This window comes from Lygodium microphyllum, chromosome 5 (assembly GCF_053477565.2).
Source record: "Lygodium microphyllum isolate KBCC chromosome 5, Lygodium_microphyllum_v1.1.10, whole genome shotgun sequence".
Lineage (NCBI taxonomy): Eukaryota > Viridiplantae > Streptophyta > Polypodiopsida > Schizaeales > Lygodiaceae > Lygodium > Lygodium microphyllum.
In genome coordinates, this window is record NC_141139.1 from 14,236,061 (window position 1) to 14,260,263 (window position 24,203).

Sequence of the window (24,203 nt, forward strand, 5' to 3'; positions counted from 1 at the left end):
TGAACAACATCCTAAATGCTTTTACATTCAACTAATTGTTGGATTGTGATTTGGATCATTATTCCAAGTGCTTGTGATTGAAGGCAAATTCATGGCAGGGTTTGTGATGACAAATTACCATGAGGATAAGGGAATGTCTTCTTAAAAGATGATATTAGGGTTGATTGCCTTGATTGTACTTGATTCTTAAATGAATGAATTAAGGAAATGATATTTTGCATGGGTGGATCATCTCCAAGATCGCACCACGGATTAACCCGAGAAGGGCACTGCTCGATTTACGAGCCGAAGGTCGAATGGCGAAAAGGCCAACCACGGAAATGATGTTTCACTCGTAGGGCGCTTGTGGGTCAGGTGGAGCTCTGGACACCCCTTGCCAATCTGAAATGAAGTTGAAGACGGCCATGGACCCAACATCTGTGGCATTGGAAGATCCTATTCTAGATGAAGGATGGAAATTATGGTGCCATGGGATTTGGATTGGGTACTTCTGTAGGGCAGAAGGGACATATAATTTCTCTTATATGGGCAGGAGACAAAGATTAACTTGAAGATAAGTTGAGGAACTTGTTTGACAAAAGATTAATTTCTCTTATATGGGCAGGAGACAAAGATTAACTTGAAGATAAGTTGAGGAACTTGTTTGACAAAAGGACTTCTTATTATGTTTTCATATCAGTGCTATAAGTTACACAAACGAACCCTATTCCCTAAAAGGCTTAATTAAGGAATCTGAATTTAAATATCACACTTCAAATGTGGTAGGACCTAATTAGATAACTAAAGAATTCCCATTGAGAAAAGCGGGTGGGCGGAACCCCCGACGGGTCCGTCTTACAGCAAGGTGGTCTCAGAGAACTAGGAGGCTTCTCACAAGGTTTTACTGATGATCGACCCTTAGTAAGTGTTAGGTTAGAACCCCAATTCATGCCGTTTTAGGTGATCGACATGGAACTATGCCCTACCATAGGTAGAGAGGTTAAGTGGTGTATCCCTTTCATTTTCCATTCTCTTTGAACCAAGTGCGGTATGAATCTGCTTCGACTTGGGTATCTCTGCATAAAGTAGGATATCCAAAACTCGACACTAGAATGCTGACAAGAGAACTTGACCACTAGAAACCCAGATTTCAGGTCAATCCCAGTGGGTTCGTCAGTTGCAAATGTTCCATTGCAAGGTGGCAGACTCGAGAAACCCTAGGCGACTAACCCCATGATATTCCATGGGACGAGCAGCATCGCTTAGACTCATCTCTCGATGTAATGCTAAAAATGTGTGTGGACAGCCAATAGGTGGGCACATTACAACAGTCTTCTGGCAAAAACATATTTCACAAAGTTATTTACAATGATTTTCTCCTTCTACCTACACAAAAGATAAACCTCCGTTCACTGAAAAATCCCTTCTATTTGCACAGAAGAAAAGAAACCCTCCAAGATTTCTATCCCTTCACTAGTACCAAGGATTCCAGGATCCCATCCTAATTCGTGTGAGGGTCAAGCAGTTCCTAGGAGTGATCAAGAGATTTATGGCTAGAGCCCCCTTGGGCACTCCCGCCTCCTCCTGCAAGATTCCTCACCGAGCGACCTCTCGCCGTTGGGGCTGGTCCAAAGCTCCTTGCGGTGGTATAAAACAATCCCCCTTGGAGTAGAGTTTCGTGTCTAGCCATGGGGGAGGCATAGCATGATCTTTCCTCTTATTATCGTGAGTATATATTTACAATTAGATCTAATTGCTACAAAGCACAATCAATCTTTCATGTGCAACTATCAATGCGTGCACAAATAAAAAAGAAACATCAGCAAGTATTTTTAGCATAGGAAGCAGCCCCACCCAAATCTAGGGTTTCTCTTTTAAGGTCCCACCTGATTCTTAGGGTTTCACTTCCTACTTACAACTCTTTTTGGGGATCCGCAAGTTATTTCACAAATCTGATTAATTATGAGAAGTCCATTTTATCCTTATGAAAAATTTGGTATTTCTACCCTAAAAGATAATATGGGCATTTATGCCTATGGCAGGCAATTCATGCGTTGCCCTACCCTAATTGGCACCTTAGTAGGATTTCAAATGCTTTTCCAAGTTTATTCAAACTTTAGAATTTGTATCGATAAATTCTTGTTAATGTCCAACAAGTCCTATAGACTTCGGATATTTATTTAATTTCATGATACTGATAGTTTTAGGATTATTCAATATTTCATAGTTGTTTTCACTTCAATATTCTCAATATTTTAGGTTAGGTTTTCTCACTGATTCATACGTGGGTCAACTCATGATATTGACACTCTCGCTAATATAATAATTAATATTAACATTACATGTATTTTTAACAAGAAAATAATTTTTATTTTATTCTACTCATATTTTATGATTTAATTGATGATGCCTGACCATTTGCCAAACTTTCAACATTATCTAGAAAGATCAATTTTCTTTTAGCTATGTCATACGTGCAATATAAATTTTTTTCTTAAAAAATTATTCCAAGCAATGCAAAAATCGTAAGTGTAATTTTTCTTTCATCTTTCAAACATTGAATTATATTTTCATGCACTTAATTTGTGTATCTAGTATATATTTTCCTATATAAATTTTTTTATTTAATATATTGATTATTTTATGATATTATCTAAATGATTTTCTATAAATTATTACAAAATTCATATGCATCTATTTATCATTAGAAAAATAAAAATGAGATAGTCACTTTTAGAAAACAATGATAAAATATTTCCTTCCCTAACAACGTCTATTATTTTTCTGTTATTATGATTACATGCATCATTAATGATATAACAATAACTATCACAAAATAAACCATAATTAAGATATTTTATTAATGATAGGTATATAATCCTTTTTCAAGTGAAAGATTATTTTCACTGAATAGCTAATTATTATATTACTTAAGCTATTTTTCTAAGCGGCAATTCATATGCATTTTCGTTAGAATGTGTTTATAATAATTTAAAGTCAAATAAAGTGATAAGCTTATAAAACATTAATTTTTTCCAAATGGACAAAATGTTACCTCTCTCAGGTTTGCTGCAATGGGGGTCTGGCTAATTCCTACCACATTATTTTCTCCATCGGATGTATTCCTTGCTTCAAATGGGCTTTTTGAATTTCTATGACCTCACGGGGCCATGGATGTCAGGTGAAATTGACATGGTAGTTCAAGGAGAGTTGACGGTCATTCATAAAATTTTCACCAGCATTGTGTTTAGCGATATGGTCGTATGGGACGAAGGCGTAGCAGGGGGTAGAGAAAAATGAAAATGAGATAGAAGGGGGGTATTTTCCTCTTTCAAGGCTCAAGCTTCAATGGATAAGAGAAGGAGAGAATTTTTTCCATCATCAGGAGGTCTTCCTTCTTGCATTTTTATAAAGGAGGGGGTGTATATATAGGCATGAGGGGGAGCATGCAGTCAACTAATTCATTTGGCTACTTATCAAGAGACAATTGAGCTTTGTTAAATATTTATTTTGATTGCCTACCTATTGGATGTTTGCATGGGGATGAATTTTAAATGCTTTCTCTCCCTCCAGGCGTAAAAAACGTCATGTATTTTGGCCTATTTTTTGAAAAATGCCTTTTTTTCTTCAAAATGACGACTTCTTGTGGTTTTTGGCCAAGTTACTTCATGACTTATCTAGTATATAAACTCATGTCATACTCTTTGATACTTAACTTACTCAATATCATGCTCGTTCTTGCGCGTTCTTCATCTACTGATTGAGGCTTTGTGATTTGTCTTGCAGTTACAAAATCAATACGATCCTCAACGCATTAAATGTAATTAAAAATGCTAGATCAAATATAATGTGAGAAAAATTATATGATCAAGCCGTTGTAATATTATTTACGAGACGTATTTGCTTTTTGTTGGCTGGGAACATATGAGTGAGAGAAAAATTTGAGAGAGAGAGAGAGAGAGAGAGAGAGAGAGAGAGAGAGAGTAGAGAGAAGAGAATGGATATACACTTATAAAACATTCACTTACAAACATGCACACATGCACATAGGTAGACACACATATCCATACACAAATATATACGCACTTTCATACACATATATACACATATATAGACTATAAAAATACATAAATAATACGTATATACCTACATGTATGTTTGCATATATATACATATGCGCATGTATGTATATATGCATACATGCTCACCACACATAAACATATATGAGTGAGAGAAAAAATTAAGATAGAGAGAGAGAGAGAGAGAGAAAGTAGAGAGGAGAGAATGGATATACACTTATAAAACATGACTTACAAACATGCACACATGCACGTAGGTAGACACACATATCCATACACAAATATATATGCACTTTCATACACATATATGCACATGCATATATATACACACACATGAGTTGAAGAAATATGAGATATCCACAAGGAAGAAAAAAAAAACAAGAGAACAAAAATGATGAGAGGAAGAGAGAGGACATACGTTTCATGAGACACACATGTATTAAACATACATATATATATCTACACACATATACACATATATATATGCATATGCATATATAGAACATAGAAAAAAAAAAGAGAAAAAAAGGAAAAATGTATGTGTGTGAGATTTGTATACATACATACATACATACATACATATACAAATGCATACATACATAAATGCATAAATACTCATACACTTGTAAACATATATAAATCAGAGATCAAATGGAGAGGGAGAGAGAGAAAGTGGAGAAGAGAGAATGGATACACACTCATAAAACACTCACTTCTATATATACACACATGTACATATACAAGTATACACGTCAATACACAAATATATACATATAGTAAATATACACATTACAGGTGTGTGTGTGTGTGTATGTGTTCGCGTACCGCATTTGAAAAAAGATGAGAGACATGAAGAAAATAAGAAAGGAGAGAAAACAAAAATGATGAGAGGAAAATAGAGGATACATATTTATGAGGCCACACAAAAAGGCACACATATATTAAACATATATATACACATTTACAAGACCACACTAAAATAAATAAATAAATACATACATACATACATACATACATGTGTGTGTGTGTGTGTGTGTGTGTGTGTGTGTGTGTGTGTGTGTGTGTGTGTGTGTGTGTGTGTGTGTGTGTGTGTGTGTGTGTGTGTGCATACACAGTCACACTTATGCACATGAATACATGTGTGCACATAACATAGCTTAGCAAAAACTAAAAAGACAAAATGAAAAAAAGTTGTGTGTGTGTGTGTAGACATATATATGTGTTGAGATGGTAAGCTCAACGCATATAGACATTGACAATGGATCATTTGGTTAGATTGGTCTAGATGTCTACAGTTAGCATCTCAATGATCATTATGACTCTTACATGGCCACTGACTTGTCACTTACTATATTTAGTTTATTATTATACATATCTACAACTAGCATAGTTATAGCATCAGTCAATTAGTATAGTCAGTTATACACTATTCGACTTAATAGACCACTTTCCATTATATTGTATCTTATCTATACTTTGTGTACATTGAAAAGTGTGTGAAAGAAGAAGAAGAAACCAACAAAAAATATATTAGCATCCATCTCTCTTCTTGTGTACTTGAGTGAGCTTTTTCTTGTGTGTATGGTGTGTGTTTCGTGCAGCAACTCAAGCAAGTCTCCCCACCATACAATTCATGACATGGTATGAGAGTTACACTATTGAAAGAGCTTGGTTCTAGAGGCACAAGTGAAGGAGAAGAAGCAAGGATTCAAGAAAACAAGCAATAGGTAAGAAGCTCTTCCATTCTCCAACTCTTTCTCTTGGAAAGTTCTTGTGGAGGTATTGGAAGCAAGGTAGAGTAAAAATCTCCCCGCCTCCCAAATTTCCACCCCACCCGCATATACCTTTGTCCATCACCCCTCAATTCCCATCCCCCCCCCCAAATTCCACCCTCGCCTGCTCGTGCCTTTGTCCACCCCCCCAAATTTAGACCCCACCCCAAATTTAGGCCCACCCCCACATTTAGTCCATACACCCACATTTGGCTTCCTACTACCCTAACTTTAGCTCCCCCTCCCCAAAATTGGCCCCTACCTCCACCTTTGGCGATGCCCCTTTTTTTGACCCCCTCATCACTGTGTCGCGTAGTAGGCATTCGCGTATGGGATCGTGTCGGGCCCATGCAATGGTTTTTCTTCATGCCATGCTCATATTCGTGCACAGCCTCATGCATGCAAGCGATTCACGCTACATGGTCATTCTTCCACGTATTTTTTCGGTTCATGTGTGCATGCGGTCTAAGCCCCCATTCATATGCAAGGATGTACGTGTGGTCTTCCTCGAGCAATGGATATTTTGCTATTCACATGCAGCTTGTTGCTTATACGCCACGTAGCTAGTACTCACCTTTTATTCTCATTATTATTTATTATTTGAATTAAAAAACCCAACAAAAATACATCATAATTCATAAAAAAATCAAATTAAATGGAAAAAATACTAAAAATTTACATGAAATTTTATTTATTTATTTTAATAGAGACAACCCATTTCAAGTGGAAATTAACATAAAAATTTAAGAAAAAGATTGAAAAATCTAATTAAAATTGATAAATTAATGAAAAAGCCATAAAATTTCACAAAAATAGCTAAAAGTTTTCTTGAAAGTTCCAGCACACTCCCCTACATAAATTCCATCCATTTTTACTTGAATATTTCCTTTTACCAACACGACATCATCATTGAAAAAACAAAACAAATATCAACACAAACACAACACCTAAAATTAAAATTTAAACTTAAAAAATAAAAACCTAATAAAACCTAACCCAACTCACCGAGAGTAATTGACACAAATGAAATCCACCAAAACAAATAAATAGATAGTTCAACCACACCCTTAAAAAAATCACAAATGAAAATGAAACACAAAAAATATGAACACGCATACAAAAGGAAAAAAACAAACACCACAAAAAAGAAAAAGAAAAAAAAACACATCTCACAAACTAAACTAAACACTCTTATTGTTTTAAATGACCCTCGGGTATTAGCCATCAAGATTTTTTAAAATGTTCTCATTGTTTAGGTGATCGACTCTCTGTTGGGGTCAACTTGCTGCACTCCTATTTGTGGATTTTTTTTGGATGTGGGAGTTGTGCTCATTCTTTTCCACAGTGCTATTAGACTTTGCAAGTGTCATATACACATACCAAGTTCCATTTTCTTTTTCCTTTTTCATGTGCACCATAATACACATTTAATCTATAAATAAAATTATCCCTCTCGTTTCCCATTCTCTTTGAACCAAGTGTGGTATGGATCTACTTCAGATTGGGTACCTATGCGTAAAGTAGGATGTCTAAAACCCGATGCTAGAATGCTATTAGGAGACCTTGGCCCTAGGAACCCAGATTTCAGGTCGATCCTAGTGGGTTTGGCCGTGAACGTTCCATTGCAAGGCAGACTCACGAAACCCTAGGCGACAAACCCCAGAACATTCCCTAGGAGTGCCAGGTGGCAATGCTTAGATTCGTTTCTCAATATAGATCGCTAAAACGTGCTTGGACAGTCGATAGGTAGGCACGTTATAACAATAAATCCTAATGAGAATGTGACTGTTGCTTAGATGGATGTGCTCTACTACTTTGCACAAGGGTTTCCTACAAGATTCATTAGCTTGTTGGAAAGGATGTGTTGTTTACAGTTCCTTCAAAATGTACCTCTCCATTTTGTGGATGAAAGCAAGATCCTAGAGTGTCTCTAGCTTCCCGTGAAGTTTAAGAAGAAATATATGCATCCTGAATAGCGGTGGTGTAGCCTTTGGATGTATCATCTTTTAAAAGAAAATTCTTCTTCTCTTTTGCTCTCCATTTTTGGGATTGATGCCTTTCAGACTACATTTTGTTGTGTATTTGTGAGTTCTATGTTTTATATTCTATGATATGTATGTTTGGTGTGTATATTATCCTTATCACAAGGAGAAGATAAATTTTCTATTGAAAAAGATTGAAGCTAATTGGAGGTTGAAGTTAAAGATTATATAGATAACTATGTGCTGCAATGCAAAAAACTCTCATATCCTTTATTAAAATTTTTGACTCTAATTTGGCATACTAAGGATTGATCTATACTTTAAGGTGTTTTCCTTTTGTCACTTTGTTTGTTAGATCTAGGTTATTTTATAAATGGATGGAGTCATGATTGGTTGCTGCCTATTGGATGATTGTTGATGAAGATAAAGTGATGAGCTAGTATTTTGAGCTCCTATACTAAGTGTGGGGATATGTTGAGTGCTAAAATGACTATATTTTTAGACATTTTTTGTTTATTTTTGGATGGTTTTTGTTGATATGGGGGTGTGTTGACTGAATTTTGATAACTTTGGAAGTGTTTTAGGATATTTTGAGTATTCTTGGGAGAGTCGTGTGATGATGGGTTTTGGTTGAGATTTGTTGTTTTGATAGGGTTCTATGATGAGTCTATTTGGTTATGTTAGGTTTGTGTTGCCTCTGATCCGTTTTCTTTCTGTTGGCGAGGTTAAGATGGTGAATAAATATGTTGAGGAATGACTGAGAGTATCTTGGATGGTTTTGAATGGTTTGAAGTGATTTTGGTTGGAGCTACATGGTTTTTATGCTTTTTGTTGGCCCTCTATTGAGCTTTTGTCTTTGTTCTATTTGCTTCAATGAATGTTCTCTAGGATGGATATTTAGCTTAGGAATGTTTTGCAATCTTGGAAGAGGAATAATGCAAGCTCAAGATAGCTTGAAGAAGAAAAAGAAGTAGATGAGGAAGACTTGAAGTAGACTACAGTGATAGTGACAAAAGTGAGCTCTCAAGGGACACTATAGTGGCTCTAGTGACTCTTCATATCAAACATACCTCTTGGGAGGGGTATCCACAACCAAGAGAGGGTTATTGAGAATTATTGATTGTAATTCCGATGTACTATTGAGTGAGGATATGTGTGAGAGAGATCAAGTATGAGAGATAGTCATTTCTATACTTTAAAAAAACATTGCATCTATATGAGAGATTGAGAGAAGACTATGAAGACATTGAAGATGAATACTATGTGATGAGATTCCATTCAAAGTGGAGCATTATTTTGTGTTTTTGTGGTTCTTGAATGGATTCTAAGAAGAATATGAAGAATGTGATCAATTTTTAAAAGATACAACCGTGGGAGATTCTTTCTATGATGTTGCGTGAAGATTTGTTGTGCCTAGTGTTCTTTTTCCTGTTGTGGTTACATAAACAATGAAAACAAGCTTATTAACGAATACAATATAGATTTTCTTGCATTAATACCCCGTTTCCTTAGTGTTCTCTTGAGAGCTCCACTCCACCTCATTAAAAGTGCTTGATATGGTTATGATTTAAAGAGGAGAAATACCACAAGAGAATGAAGTGGGGCCTTCAATGTCAGCTACACGTTATGGCTACCTCTTGGCTTTGAAAAAAGTAGTGTGATTACCATTTTTTTAAAAGCAATAAATTGCATCTAATCTGCTATCCTATCTCTATGCCTAGTATCAACAATTGCTAATGAAATTTTGAAAAATGTTGAGTTTGACACAATCAAGATGATTTACAACAAATTTGAGCTGACTCTTGTGGTTATTGTGATGAAGAGGATGAAGTGATGGTTGTGTATGAGTTTATGCCTAATGGCACCCTTCATGACATCTTCATGGAAGAGGTAGAGGAGCAGGTAGGGAAGTGGCTTTACCATGGAAAATGTTGATAAAGATAGCTCTTTAAGCTGCTAGAGACGTGGAGTGCTTTCATACTTATGCTATACCTTCCATCATACACACTGATATCAAGAGCTCAAATATTCTCTTGGATACCAAATGGATTATCGTGGTTTCTAGTTTTGTACTTCAATGTGTTCTTGGTGAGAATTTACATATTTCTTTGATGGTCTATAGGTACATGCACTAGGCTATACGGACTCTGAATACTATTTATTTCAGCACCTCACTATCAAAAGTGATGTGTATAGCTTTGGTGTTGTATTGCTTAAGCTTATCTCACAAGCAATGCTATTCACAAAGCAAGCCATGGACCTACCAACATAGTAGACTATGAAACACCCTAGGTAGCAGAAAATAAACTAGTGGTTGTGGGTCATGACTGCACTACTACAATTAGCACTAGATCAATCCTATTTGCTTCCAATATCTTTTGGCAACACTAGGTCACATAGAGTCTAATAGAGATAAATGACATTAAGCTTGCATGTAATGAAAGGAACTAAGAGGAGAGAGAAATAGGATAGAGAAGATTACAAAAGAGAGAGGAGAGTGTAGAGGAGAGAGAAATAGGATAGAGAAGATTGCAAAAGAGAGAGGAGAGTGTAGAGGAGAGAGAAATACAAGAAATGAAGAAAGACTAGAAAGAAGAGAGGGATGGTTGGTAGACATGAAAGGATAGGTTCAAAGCTTGAGAAGGTGAAAGGACAACTTGTATTATTCACATGATACTTGTACAAGTGTCCTTCACATCTTTTATACTTAGGTCAATATGACACTAAGTATTATTCAAATATTTTTCTCCATTACAAAATGTGCCTTAAGCATTGGTGCATCTAGAAATTTTGCATGGAATGTTTATCATTTTATTATTTGCTTCTTGTCAATTTTGACACATTTTTACATACGTATAGACTATCATATGCACAAAAATAATATATTGATGCACTCAAAGAGATAAGGCAAGTAGAAAGGGTCAAGAGCTACCACCCATCAAAGGGGGTATTCAAAAAATGTACTGTGCATGCATCATTTTTTACATCTTCATGGGCCTCAAGTCCATGTAGAGATCCAAACATAGAGAGAGAGAGAGAGAGAGAGAGAGAGAGAGAGAGAGAGAGAGAGAGAGACTTATATGAATTTGTAATTAATTTTCTTCATTCCTTAGAGCTTTTAAGCCTTTCTAATACATTTGTCAATCCTTGATTTAGAAACGCCTCATGTTAACTCTTTATGTGGAGAGAATTCTCTTCCACCATTTTGTGATATGCAATTGGAAAGAACTAAGAAAAGAGTTAAATAGATTTACACCTAGACTATACATGTGATGGCATGTAATATAGTTAGTACTTTACAAGCTAACAAATAGATTATCTAGAATTGATATACCACCAGTATAAAATCTTCATTAATATAGCTCATAAAACTAATCCATAGCATGGTTTTTTTTCCATTAATAACATTGTTCCATTATTGATGTGGAGAGAGTTTATTCCAAAGGTAGTATGGCTTGGATATATTGTCTAAGTATAGTATGACAATGTGTAAGCCTCTTTCAATGCCATTTGAAGAAAATGTAAAATTGAGTACTAATATTTAGAAAACCCTACTATGCTTAGGAGGATAGTAGAGAGTTTGATTTACATGACTATCACAAGGTTAGTTGAGCTATGCTATTGGCCTTGTCACTCAATTTATGTAGATGCTTGGAAATTCTCATTTGGATATAGCTAGACACATATTGAGGTATGCGAAGTCCACTTTGCATTATAGACTTTTTTATGAAGCAAGTAAAGATATACATATGTTTGGATAGATAGATGCAGATTGGGCTAGTAGCATGTCTGGTAGAAGATCTACTAGCAAATTCATATTTTCCCTTGGTAGTGTAGTAGTTATGTGGAGCAACAAAAAGCAATCTACAGTTTCTCTATTGAGTGCAAGGGTTGAGCACATAGGTGCTACCATGGCAACAAGTGAGATGGTATGGTTGTAGAAGTTATTGGGTGATTTAAATATGCAAGCAGATGGTCCAGTTGTTATTCATTATGACAATATGAGTAGATATGTCTAGATACAATTGGCTCTAAATCCTCATAACCGGTTGGCTTCTCTATATACATATGTAGGGCTCTAAGTGGTAAATTTGCACTTCAATGTATTTTGTCTCACAAAGTGTCTTTTTTAACCTGAACACATATGTAGGGCTCTAAATCCTCATAACCGGTTGGCTTCTCTATATACATCTCTTTTTGCAATTCACCATGTAAGAAGGAATTCTTCACATCCATTTGTTGCAAACTCCAACCTTTGGCTACTACCAAAGCAATCACACATCTAACAGTTGCTATTCTAGCAACTAGACTGAATGTCTCTATGCCATTTGTTTGAGCATAGCCTTTTGCAACTACCGTAGCCTTATAACTACCAATATAACCATTTTTATTATGATTAATTTTTTAGACCCACTTACAACCAATAGCTTTCTTGGCCTTAGGCAATGGTTCTAGATTCCAAGTCTTGTTGTCCTCTAATGTAACCATCTCCTCACCCATTGCTGCATCCCAGTGAGCATGACCAATAACATCAAATAATTGGGCTCAACATTCACAACCACTTTTACCATGTATAATGGTGAGTTGAATAACCTTCAAAAACCAAATGCTTGAATATGGTATCTGACCCTACTAGACTTATGTACCATTGGGTCACTCACTAAATCCTTTACATTACCATGTTCCCTCTATATACTTGCTCAAAGGAATGCTAAGCTTATCATCCAAACTCTCTAAACCACTAGAGTCTCCATCAAGCTCCAAATTATTAGTAGATTATTGTTTCTATCTGACACTTTCTTTTTTCCTTTGAATCTACCTATAGCACTAGTAGATGCACCTAAATATGTGGGACTACTTCTTAGTCTCCTAGACCAAGGACTAATTATAGATCTAGTACCAAGTGATGTTTCTCATCCACTAAGGCTTCATGATTCTTGCTTTTCTTTCTCCATATGACTATCATGATTTGATCATCATCCAATGTATCACCATTGGATGCATACCGATTGCTCATCTTATAAAAAAATAATATCCTTTCTCACTCTCTGAACTCACTTGTACGACAAGGTTATAATAGCAACACCCTTTCTACTCTAAAGTGTATCCAATGAAAACACATATGTTAGCCTTTTGGATCAAGCTTCTTTTGTAGCTTATCTAACATATGAACGTATGCAATACAACCAAACACTTTCATGCATGACATATTAGGCTTCTTTCTTGTAAAGCATTATTCAGAGATCATTCCATGGATTGCAGTTGTAGGAGTTTTGTTCATAATATAGATAATAGTATGAATAGATTCATAACTTTTTTTTGTAAATTCTTTTTAGCCATGGTCAATGCCCATGCAACTTTTGCAATATGCATATTTTTTCTTTTTGTAAGCCCATTTTGATATGGGATATACATGCAAGTAAACTATCTCTTTATCCCATAAGACCTCAAGAAGTCACTAAACTCATTAGAGAGATGCTCTCCACCCCCACCTAACCTCAAGTACTTAACTTTCAAGTCCACTTTTGTTTTAATAGTAGCCTTAAAATTTTGAAGTGCTCAAATACATCACTCTTTTCCTTCATGAAGACCCACAACTTTCTTGAACGATCATTAATAAATGTGACAAAATATATATTGCTACCAAAAGATATGTTCGTTGTAGGTTTCAAAGTATTTATCTACATAATATCAAGTATATTTTTACTCACATTTCTATCATACAAAAAATATTATCTTGCCTGCTTACTAAATTGACATGATTCACACACTTTATGAAATTTTGCAACTCTAAAAGTAGGCAACCTTGTCAACCCTTTGGATTGTATTACTTTCAACCTTTTCACATTTGCATGTCCAATATGTTTATGTCATGTATCAATGTTTTTAACCACTCCTTTCCTTTAGCATACATAATAGGATTCATAGCAGGAATTACAACATCCAAAGTAAACATGCAAGCAACTCTACTTCCGTTTGGGTCTTAATATACACTTATCATTAAAATCTTCCACAAAATATCCTTTTGCATTAAATCAAACCTGCAACCCTTGCTCTACCATCTGACCAATAGATGCTAGATTCTTTGTGATGAATGGCACATCTAATACATCTGACAGACTCTTTGCCTGATCATCATACAAGGATAATAAAAAAATTTCAAGTGTGAAATTGGGTGGTATGAATCATCACCTGTCTATACAAAACTTGGATTTTGTAAATCTTGCATCTCTCCAAACCATTCAGGATGGTTGGTCATATGATTAGATACGGGTGGATCAATATACCATACATCATCATGTGTTTCCTTTCTTATAATAGCATTCATCATATGTTGCATAATAAACAAACTCTCATTTTTATTTTCATATTGTCATAAAGATGATATATAGTTTTCTTGCTATAATTTATCACTGCAAATATCATTCTTCTTAGCATAACAATGGGCTATAATATGACTTGTTTTGCAACAATAATGAAAAATAATACCAAATTTTCTTTAACCTTAATTCTGCTATCCATCTCTTCCTTTAGAGCTCCCTTCTAAAATTTTCCTCAACCTTCTAAAACTTGCATGCCACCAAATTTTTGATTTAACTTGTTTTGTTGGATATCACTAGCTTGTCCTATACCACCATGACCTCTTGAAGAGGACCTACCATGTCCCTTCCCTAAAATGGAGTAGAATTCTTGGAAGTGTTCACTACTTTTTTTGGCATGTGTTGATCTCTTCAATGATCATGAGAGAGACCAACTCATCAAAATCTAAAAATGGCTTTCATACATACATAAAAGTAATAAATGATTTCCAAGTCTTTTCATTATTAAGACCACCCAAAGTAGATGATACCAAATCATCATCAAGTAAAACACACACATTGATATACATTCTTCCTTTCTTCAAAGTATTTATATCTTGCTTAAGTTGAATCTTTTATGCCTTTGTATTTATGAACAATATATTTTCAAACATGGTCCACACAACATGTGAACTTTTTACATTTTTGATATGCCCCAATACTGTGTTATTAATGATTGCAGATAGTTGATACATCACCTTTTTGTCTTTTGCATTCCACTCTTTTTCATTGTTACTTAGCTCTAGCTTCTTTTCTTCACTTGAAATAAACTCAAAGAGGCCTTTTCCAATAAGGAAGTTTGTCATACGAAACTTCCATGTTCTGTAATGGTGTCTGATTCTCTTTCACAGATTGTCACTGAAAAGCTTGACAAGAACAACTTCCAAGCACGGAAGTTTAGAATGACGAATTTCCTTATGGGAAAACGATATTGGGAATTCGTTGCAGGAAATGAAGAAGAACCAGTTCTTCCTGATGTTCCCAATCAACAGCAAATGCAAGCATTTAAAGGATGGCATGAGAGAGCAAGAAAAGTGATGTACTGGCTGTCTATCAGTATTTCAGACTCTATGATTGTGCATATTCAGGATGCAAGTATGCCAAAGGAGGCATGGGATACTTTGTCAAAAATGTATAGCACAAATACGCAAGCCAGGAAAATGCAGCTCAAGCAAGAGTTGCACAATGTGCAAAGAGAAAGTATGAGCATCAATGACTACCACATGAAGGTGAAGAAGATTGCAGATGCACTTGCTTCCATTGGGTTGCCAGTGGAAGATGATGATTTAGTTTCTGTGACCTTGAATGGTCTAGGAAAGGATTATGCACAGTTCCGAACATCGATTTCCGTCCGTGAAAGATTTCATGATTTTGAGGAGTTGATTTCTCTTCTAATTTCTGAGGAGAAGAGAAATGGTGGTGTATCTTCTTCAGGAGGAACTTCAAAAGAAGTTGTCTTCTACTCAAATGCTGGAAGAGGTAGAGGCAGAGGTAAAGGAGGCCGATCTAGAGGCCGTGGTAGAAATCAGAATATGTAGCAAACTCAAGAAAACCAGTTCTATGGAGGAGGACGTGGTAACTCTAGAGGCAAGAGGAGCCAAAGAGGCCAAAATGCAAATAGCAATGTTGAATGCTACTACTGTGGTAAAATGGGTCATATGGCTAAATACTGCTATAAAAAGCAGAATGACATCATGAATGGAAAATTGCAACAAGGGAATTATGCATCTTCTAGTAGACAGGGTGATGACAGAAATGAGCATTTGTTTATGGTGCAGCACATGACCAATTCTGTGACAAGTGCAAAAAAAGCAACGATGTGTGGTATGTTGACTCAGGTGCATCAAACCACATGACATGTCATGCAAAATGGATGCAGGATGCAAGGAAAATGGAAAAACCAGGATTTGTGGAGACTGGTGATGATGCTGCACATCCTATTGTGTAGATTGGAAAATTTCATTTTTTGTCTATTCAAGATGGAAAAAAGAAATACCTATCGGATGTATTTCATGTCCCAAATATCACCAAGAACCTGGTTTCTGTTGGTCAAATGGTTGAGCAAGGCTTGCATGTCAGATCTAATTCTCATGGATGCTTTGTTGAGGATATGAAAAATAAAGGTTGCTTGATAGCAAAAGGAAAGAAGAAGGGCAGAATGTTTACGTTGGATGCAGACATGCCTGAATTGAGTGCAGCAATGTTTGCACATGGGACCGGTGTGGTTTGCAAATATTGATATCTGGCATAAACGCATTGGTCATGTTAATGTATAGCGACTTAAATCAATGCAAGCCCAAAATATTGTTGCAGGATTGCCTAAATTCAAGGTTGCATAAATGCATAAGGTATGTGAAGCCTGTCAATTTGGAAAACAGGCAAGGAAACCATTTCCTAGACATGTTCAAGAGAGTAAGAAACCATTGGAATTAATCCACTCTGATGTGTGGACTACTGAAGCTGCATCTATTGGAGGCTGTCATTATTTTGTCACTTTTATTGATGACTATAGCAGAAAAGTTTGGGTGTATTTTATGAAAAAGAAAAGTGAAGTTTTTGGGCATTTCAAAACTCTTAAAGCTATGGTTGAAAAAGAAACAGGCTTGCAAATAAAATGCCTAAGGTCAGATGGAGGGGGAGAGTACCTCTCAAATGAGTTTGCAAGGTTCTTGCAGGAGCATGGCATAAAGCAGCAATATTCATGTAGTCATACCCCACAGCAAAATGGAATTGCAGAAAGAAAAAACAGGCATATTGGAGAGGTATCTTGTGCCATGCTCAACGAAAAAGACTTGCCAGATTTTTACTGGGCTGAAGCAGTTGCTACAGCAGTCTACATAATGAACAGGACTTCCACTACAGCAATACATGGGATGACTCCAGAGGAGAGGTATACTAGTAGGAAACCAGATATTTCTCATTTGAATATTTTTGATTGCATTGCCTATGTTCATGTGCCAGATGAGTTGAGATCCAAGTTGGATCCAAAAGCTGAGAAGTGCATCTTTATTGGTTACTCTTTGTAGCAGAAAGGGTATAGATGCTATAACCCTTCTACTCGTAAGCTTACAGTGAGTAGAGATGTTGTTTTTGATGAGATGAGTAGCTGGTATAAACCAGTAAATGTGATTGATAATGTAGATGTACAAAATCGTAATGCTGCACAGAATTCACAGCAGCAGTCACAAGATATTAGTGGACCTGGAGTATCCTCTAGCAATGGTTCACATTCTTCGCCTTGGACAGGCAGATTGAGATCAGGAGAATCTTCTCAAAGCAATGCAGATAGTGGTATACAGGTATCACAAAAAGGAAAAGAGAAGGTAGATCATCCCATGTTTGATGTGAATGCAGGTCACTCTTATGTGGATGGTGAATCCAGTGGCTCAGAATAGAGTATTGATGATGAGTTGGGTATTCCTTCTATTGTCACACCTGGACTAAGGAAGACCAGGGATGTTTTGAGAGCACCTGGGAGTGAACTACTTTGCGCAGGTCTACCAGAGCTAGGTATCCTATGGATAGGCTGAAATATGATGGATTTACAGCCATTCACTATGCCTATATGGTCAAAGTGATACAGGAACCAGAACCCACTTCTTTTGAGCAAGCCATGGGAAAAGAAAAATGGAAGAAAACCATGGATGAAGAAATGGATGCCTTGGAAGAAAATGCTACATGGGAATTGGTACCTTTGCCTAAAGATAAGAATGCAATTGGTTATAAGTGGGTTTATAAGGTGAAGCACAATGCAGATGGTTCTGTGAACAGATACAAGGCAAGATTAGTAGTCGAGGGGTATGCACAAACATATGGCATTGATTATGAAGAAACATTCAGTCCGGTTGCAAGGATGGCAACTGTAAGAGCAGTCATTGCTATGGCTGCATCAAAGGGATGGTCTTTACATCAGATGGATGTAAAGAATGCCTTCTTGCATGGTGATTTACAAGAAGAGGTCCATATGGAGCAGCCACTAGGTTATGTGCATGTTGTTCATCCTGAGTTTGTTTGCACGTTGAGGAAAGCCTTGTATGGCTTGAAGCAAGCACCTAGAGCATGGTCTGACAAGATAGGACAGTATCTTGTCACTATTGGCTTTCAGATTTCCAAGGCAGATTTCTCACTTTATGTGAGAAAAACAGAGAAATGTATTATGCTACTTGTCATTTATGTTGATGATTTGATTATGACAAGTGATAGTGATGAAGATATCCTTCATGTGAAAATGCTATTGAAGCAGAAGCTTGAGATGAAGGATTTGGGAGAGCTGCGTTATTTCTTGGGCATTGAGGTGATTAGATCACCAAGTGGGATACGGCTCTTGCAGAGGCAGTATGGATTGGACATGCTGTCCAAATATGGGATGACAGGCTGTAAGTCTATTTCAGTTCCTTTGGAGCAGAATGTGAAGCTGAGTGCAGATGCAGGTGACCTTCTCGAAGACCCTACTATGTACAGACCCATAGTAGGAAGTTTGATTTATATGACTATTACCAGGCCAGATTTGAGCTATGCTGTTGGATTGGTAAGTAGTTTATGCAAGCTCCAAGGAAACCGCATTTGGATGCGGCTAGACGCATACTCAGGTATGTGAAGTCCACATTGCAGTATGGACTATTTTATGAGACTGGGGTTTAGATACATTTGCATGGATACACTGATGCTGATTGGGCTGGTACTATTTCTGATAGACAATCTACCAGTGGATATGTGTTCTCTTTTGGGAGTGCTGCAGTCACTTGGAGCAGCAAGAAACAGCCTACAGTTACCTTGTCGAGCACAAAGGCTGAGTACAGGGGTGTAGCAATGGCTGCATGTGAGGTAGCTTGGTTGCTAAGCTATTTTATGATATGCATCAGCCTACAGATGGGCCAGTTGTCATTTATTGTGACAACATGAGTAGTATACACTCGGCAAATAACCCAGTCTATCATGCTAGAACAAAGCACATTGAGGTGCATTATCATTATGTGCGGGAGAGGGTTTTACTAGGTCTTATTGATCTAGTTTATGTCAGCACAGAGGACCAGGTAGCTGACATATTCACGAAGGCATTGGGTGTAGAGAAGCTGCGCAAGTTCAGAGACCTGCTTGGTGTGCAAGAATTGGGATTGATCTCGAGGGGGAGTGTTGAGATATCGAGCTCCACTCGTGATATGCCAGGGTGACCGTTGTGCATTTATGTCACCGACTTGTTAGCTGTAGATGTGGTTGGTACACCGCCCATGAATAATAGCTAGATGACAGCTATCCTTATCTACTCTAGTTCGTGGTTCAATTAGTATGCCACCTTAGTTAGTTGAGTTTGGTTTGAGACCCATATATAGGGTTCTTCTATTTCTTTATATGAGAGTTCTTTTGGCTTACACCACTAAGAAGAGGAAAACTATTTTTAGCCTCCACCTATGTGTGTATTCCTCCATTGTGCAAGTGAGAAAGCTACAAGTGAGACTCGTTCCTTCTCTCCCACAATCTTGACATACAGGGCAAAGAGACTTGCTTCAAAAGAGCTTCAAATTGAGTTCCTAATAAGGATAAGTTACCACAGCCAAGAAATAAGAGAAAAAGCTCATTTTAATTCAACTCAAAGCATCTAAACATTGCCTTGCCATAGGGGAACATAATACTTGCATATTTTGACAAGATATCTTCTGTAGAGTAAGAAATGAATTTAAAGAACACTGTTGTAGCTAATTCTTTGAATATGGCTGAAGATATTAGCTCCAAATCAGCCCAAATATCTTCCAAAATTCACCTCCGATGATAGCATAAACTTCCCCTAACACGGTGTCGAAGTGTTTGGTATCGAAAGTCCACCATGGGGGTAGGAGACAACAGGGTGAAGGTAGATTCAGGGAGAGGCACGAAAATGCGATGAAAATGTAAATAAAGAAATTTTTCCCCGTTGTCACAAAAAGCGTTGTTATTGGCAATGCCATAGAACAGTCAGTATTAGCGTTGTTATCAGCATCGTAAATGCGACCCTGATATGAATGCAAATAACGACGCTGATAAGAACGCTTTGGATGCTAATAACGATACCAATAATGACGTGTGCAGTAAATTTACGACACTAATAGCGACGATAACAGAAAAAAGAAATTGTGGCACATATAGCACTATGTGCTTTATTTGGGCCATACAAAATAGTTTTTGCACTGTGTACAATGCCCGTGTAAATAAAGACAAAGTGTACTTAAATCATAATAGTGATATATGAAATAAATACATGATCACATACTAAAAGCGACTGGCACAATCATGGCAAGATATCACTACTACATAGAAAACATCTACACAGATTACATGGCCAAAAAAGAAGGGTGTGTGAGCTCCAATGATCCAAGGGCGAGCTATAGATCATCGCTATCCGAAAGCTCGTCCCATCGCAAAGGAGCATCAAACAACTCTGCAAAAAAAGAAACAACTACACATCAGTCCACCATACAATAATGCATTCTAATTAAACATGGTAACTACGGATAAGAAAGATGAGTGATTTATAGGAATCCACGTCCATACAATCAGTCAATCAATGCAGTGAGACCGTGCCTCTCTGCATATCGAGTCTCAAGGCCGGTCGGATCGCGATTTGTAATGGAGTGCTGCAAAGAAAACAAAATACTAACTATTAGAAACACAATTGTCAATACAAAGGATATTGCAAAAAAATAAGCAAGCAAAACAAAAGAAAAACTTACAAAGTCCTCCAAACATGTCCTGTGGCCGCCACCTCCAAGATCATGGACCACTTCGGCCTCTAATCGTGCCCTCGCCACCTCGCACTGCTGACTCCAATGTCTTGGAGAATCTGTAGCCTCCTCCCTCAGTCGGCGCCATTCATCCACATCTAGCCACTTGAGCTTTGCATCCCCACTCTTGAGTGCCTTGCGTGCATCCGATTGTCTATGTGACATATATGCACACATGCACTCTATCATCCAGCTCGTAGAAAACCTATCTACTACAATTGGTACCGAAAACTCCTTATGCAAGGCTGCTACTATGTAGTCCTTGATCCCCTCCGGTATGTCTTTCCAATGATCCAAGACGTTGTGCTGAAAAACTTGTTGGCACAACCTCTCATGCGAGCCATCATCATTCATAATGATAGCTCCTGACCTATCATCTACAAGGTAGGCATACCCCTCTAGATTATGCCTAAGATGGGTCCTCTCCCACCTGCGACCACGCTCCTGGGCATATCCAGGAGACCCCTGTACATCTGGTGTACCAATCAGGGTAGTATCTATCGGACTAGCACCCATAGGGGTGCCACCTCCTGCAGACAGTTGTGAGCAAAAGCCGGAGTGACTAGAGTAGACGTTCCCACAGATGTGACAAATCCTGGAGGTGATGCAACTTCAGCAGAACGATGAGACAAAGACACCACGTCTGTGCCTCCACAACAACCACCTAAGCCATGCTCTTTAGAACCGCCACGAGAGCGAGGAGTAGCATCTGTATCCCGAGAGCCAACCACGGGCTCACTGCATCTGGATCTCTGCAGCATCCCCCTGACCCTGAAGCACTCCCTCTATCTGGCCCAAGTCTGGAGTGTCAACCTCGTCTACTCAAAACTGAAGCATCTAATCTCGCCGAAGTAGATCTAATAGAGCGGCTTGACGATGTCCGAGACAGCTCCTGGTCTGCCATGTCTCTGAATCTCGCTATCTGATCTGGAGACATGCGCATGAAGATATCTTGCAACTCCTCATCGCTCATCCTTTGACTCATCCTGATGATCTAAGTATCCACAAAAGTCACCTATACAAACAAAAAATGATGTTAGCATAATCAATTTAAATCATACAAAGCAGGTAATATAAATCTTTAAAAAATGATCTTACTTAAAATGCATATCTTATGTACCCTTATAAGCGATTCGTCAATGAATTGAGTAAGTGGATGCTCCAAGTATGAAGTATTCTATGGTCCCATGTCAATCTCCTGACACAACTCAGCATAAACTGGAAGATCGATAGACATGTCTCCACAAAAGGATGAGTTCACCTCGTTCTCAAAGAATTCTTAGACTCTTGTATTTTCATCATTGTTACCCGATGTTGGCTCCTCTACATGCTCCAAGCTTTTGGTGGCCTCTACCCCTTGCAATATCAACCCCTCTATTTGCATATTGTCCTCATCTATGCTCGGAACATCACTTTGATCATATACTCTCGCAGTTCAGGGAGCTAAAGGTATAACATACCACTATCGAGGTTGTTGGGGGTTTGGATAGAAGATTACCTATTCACAAACACGCACAAGAGAGATTTAACCATTGTGACATGTACCATGTCGTAATACAATTAACAAACAAATGAGTTTATGCACATATTCACAATGCGCTGGCAACACAAAGGTGTCACGCAAATCCGTCCATTTTTTTCGGAATCTATTTTGAGAAATCCAGATGGACCTCGTCGAGCTGTTGCTCTAGCTCCTTTAAGTACCACTTTGAACCATTGCACATCAAATAGTATCATGGAGAAGCTAGGGTAATCCATCGTAACAATACTTTACAAGTTCCCAAAATACTCCATCTCATCTATAACTGTGTTTGGATCCGTTGCTCGTCATCGGCTCTCTTGCTCAAACCTTGCCATGATACCACAATCTGTTGTGGAGTGCATTTTGTCAATACGCACCATGCAGAAATGTCATTCGCGCGACCACGCTGCACTATATATTTTGTATTGTACATTGAAACACTCAATTAGTTGTCGTATATAAAATATAGATACGACAAACCCTAAACACGTCATCACCTTTGGACCACATCCCCTCGAGAATTTCCACTCCTCGATTGAGACCTCCGTCCCTTTGCGAGACGCTACGATCAAAGCTTCATGCAACCATCGCGTTGACATAAACTGTGGCATCTCCTCCATGCCCTCAGGATATCAAATTGGTCAATGGTGCATACTATGTCAAAATTCAGATCACGCTTCCTCTCGATCTTGCCTAGCTTGTTGGTACCTAGCGAGCCACGTCTCCATAGAGGCATGGTGCAACACACAAAAGCGATTCACTTTCTCCTCCATTGTAGCATCCTTTTTTTTTCTACCCCATTTCCAACCACCACATCTCCGGTCAGTCTATGATTGTCCTTCAGCGCGACCATAGCATATTGTTGTCTGGATCCACCGTTAGTAGCCATTGTGAAATATGCACTAGCGCCTCAGACACCAACCAACCTTCAGCCATGCTACCTTTTGGCCAAGCTCATTGTCACACAAAGCCTTTCAGGGTTTTTGTAAAGCTCTCCAAGAAGAACATCCATCGTGTATGGACAGGTCCAATAATCTCCACTTCATCTACAAGATGCACAAGAAGGTGGATTTGTATCGTGAGCATGCTGGTAGGCAGGTATTTTTCAAAGAGACAGACCATCTCCACTGCTCCCCACCTTGCAGATTCAATAGAGGACATCTTAATCTCCTTCTGTGAGATCCATTGCACTAAAGTCGATAACATGTAAATGGCCCCACATATTTCTAGAGTAAGGCATCCTGCGATCGCGATCAGTAGTATAAACTGCCACAAATGAGAAAGCATTATGAACAATGACCACACTCCAAATAGCAAAATGCGCAAGCCACTTACAATCCATTCGTAGTACAAACTTGACATATCTTATACCAATCATGGAATTTTAGCCCTGATAATTGGTCGTCTTTAAAAAATGCAGACCTGAAAGAACGCATCATACCCATTGGAGTGCTAATAGACTTGACTATTTGCTTCACAATGCGCTCTTCTTTAGTGGAAAAAACCCGAGTGCGAGGTAGCTGCACGCAACCATCAACACTCGATTGCAGCCAAAGCGCCTCTATCTTGCCCACCTCCTTCAAATCCATTTGTGCCCCTATAGTGTCTCTCTTTCCTATGATGTGGTCCCATAGCAAGCTGCCCACATTCTTGAAAATATGCATGGGATCCAACAAGTGGTTGATCTGTAAGTGGGTCCAATATGGCAACTCGTAGAAAACTAAGAACTGTCGCATTCCATTTGGATATGACTCC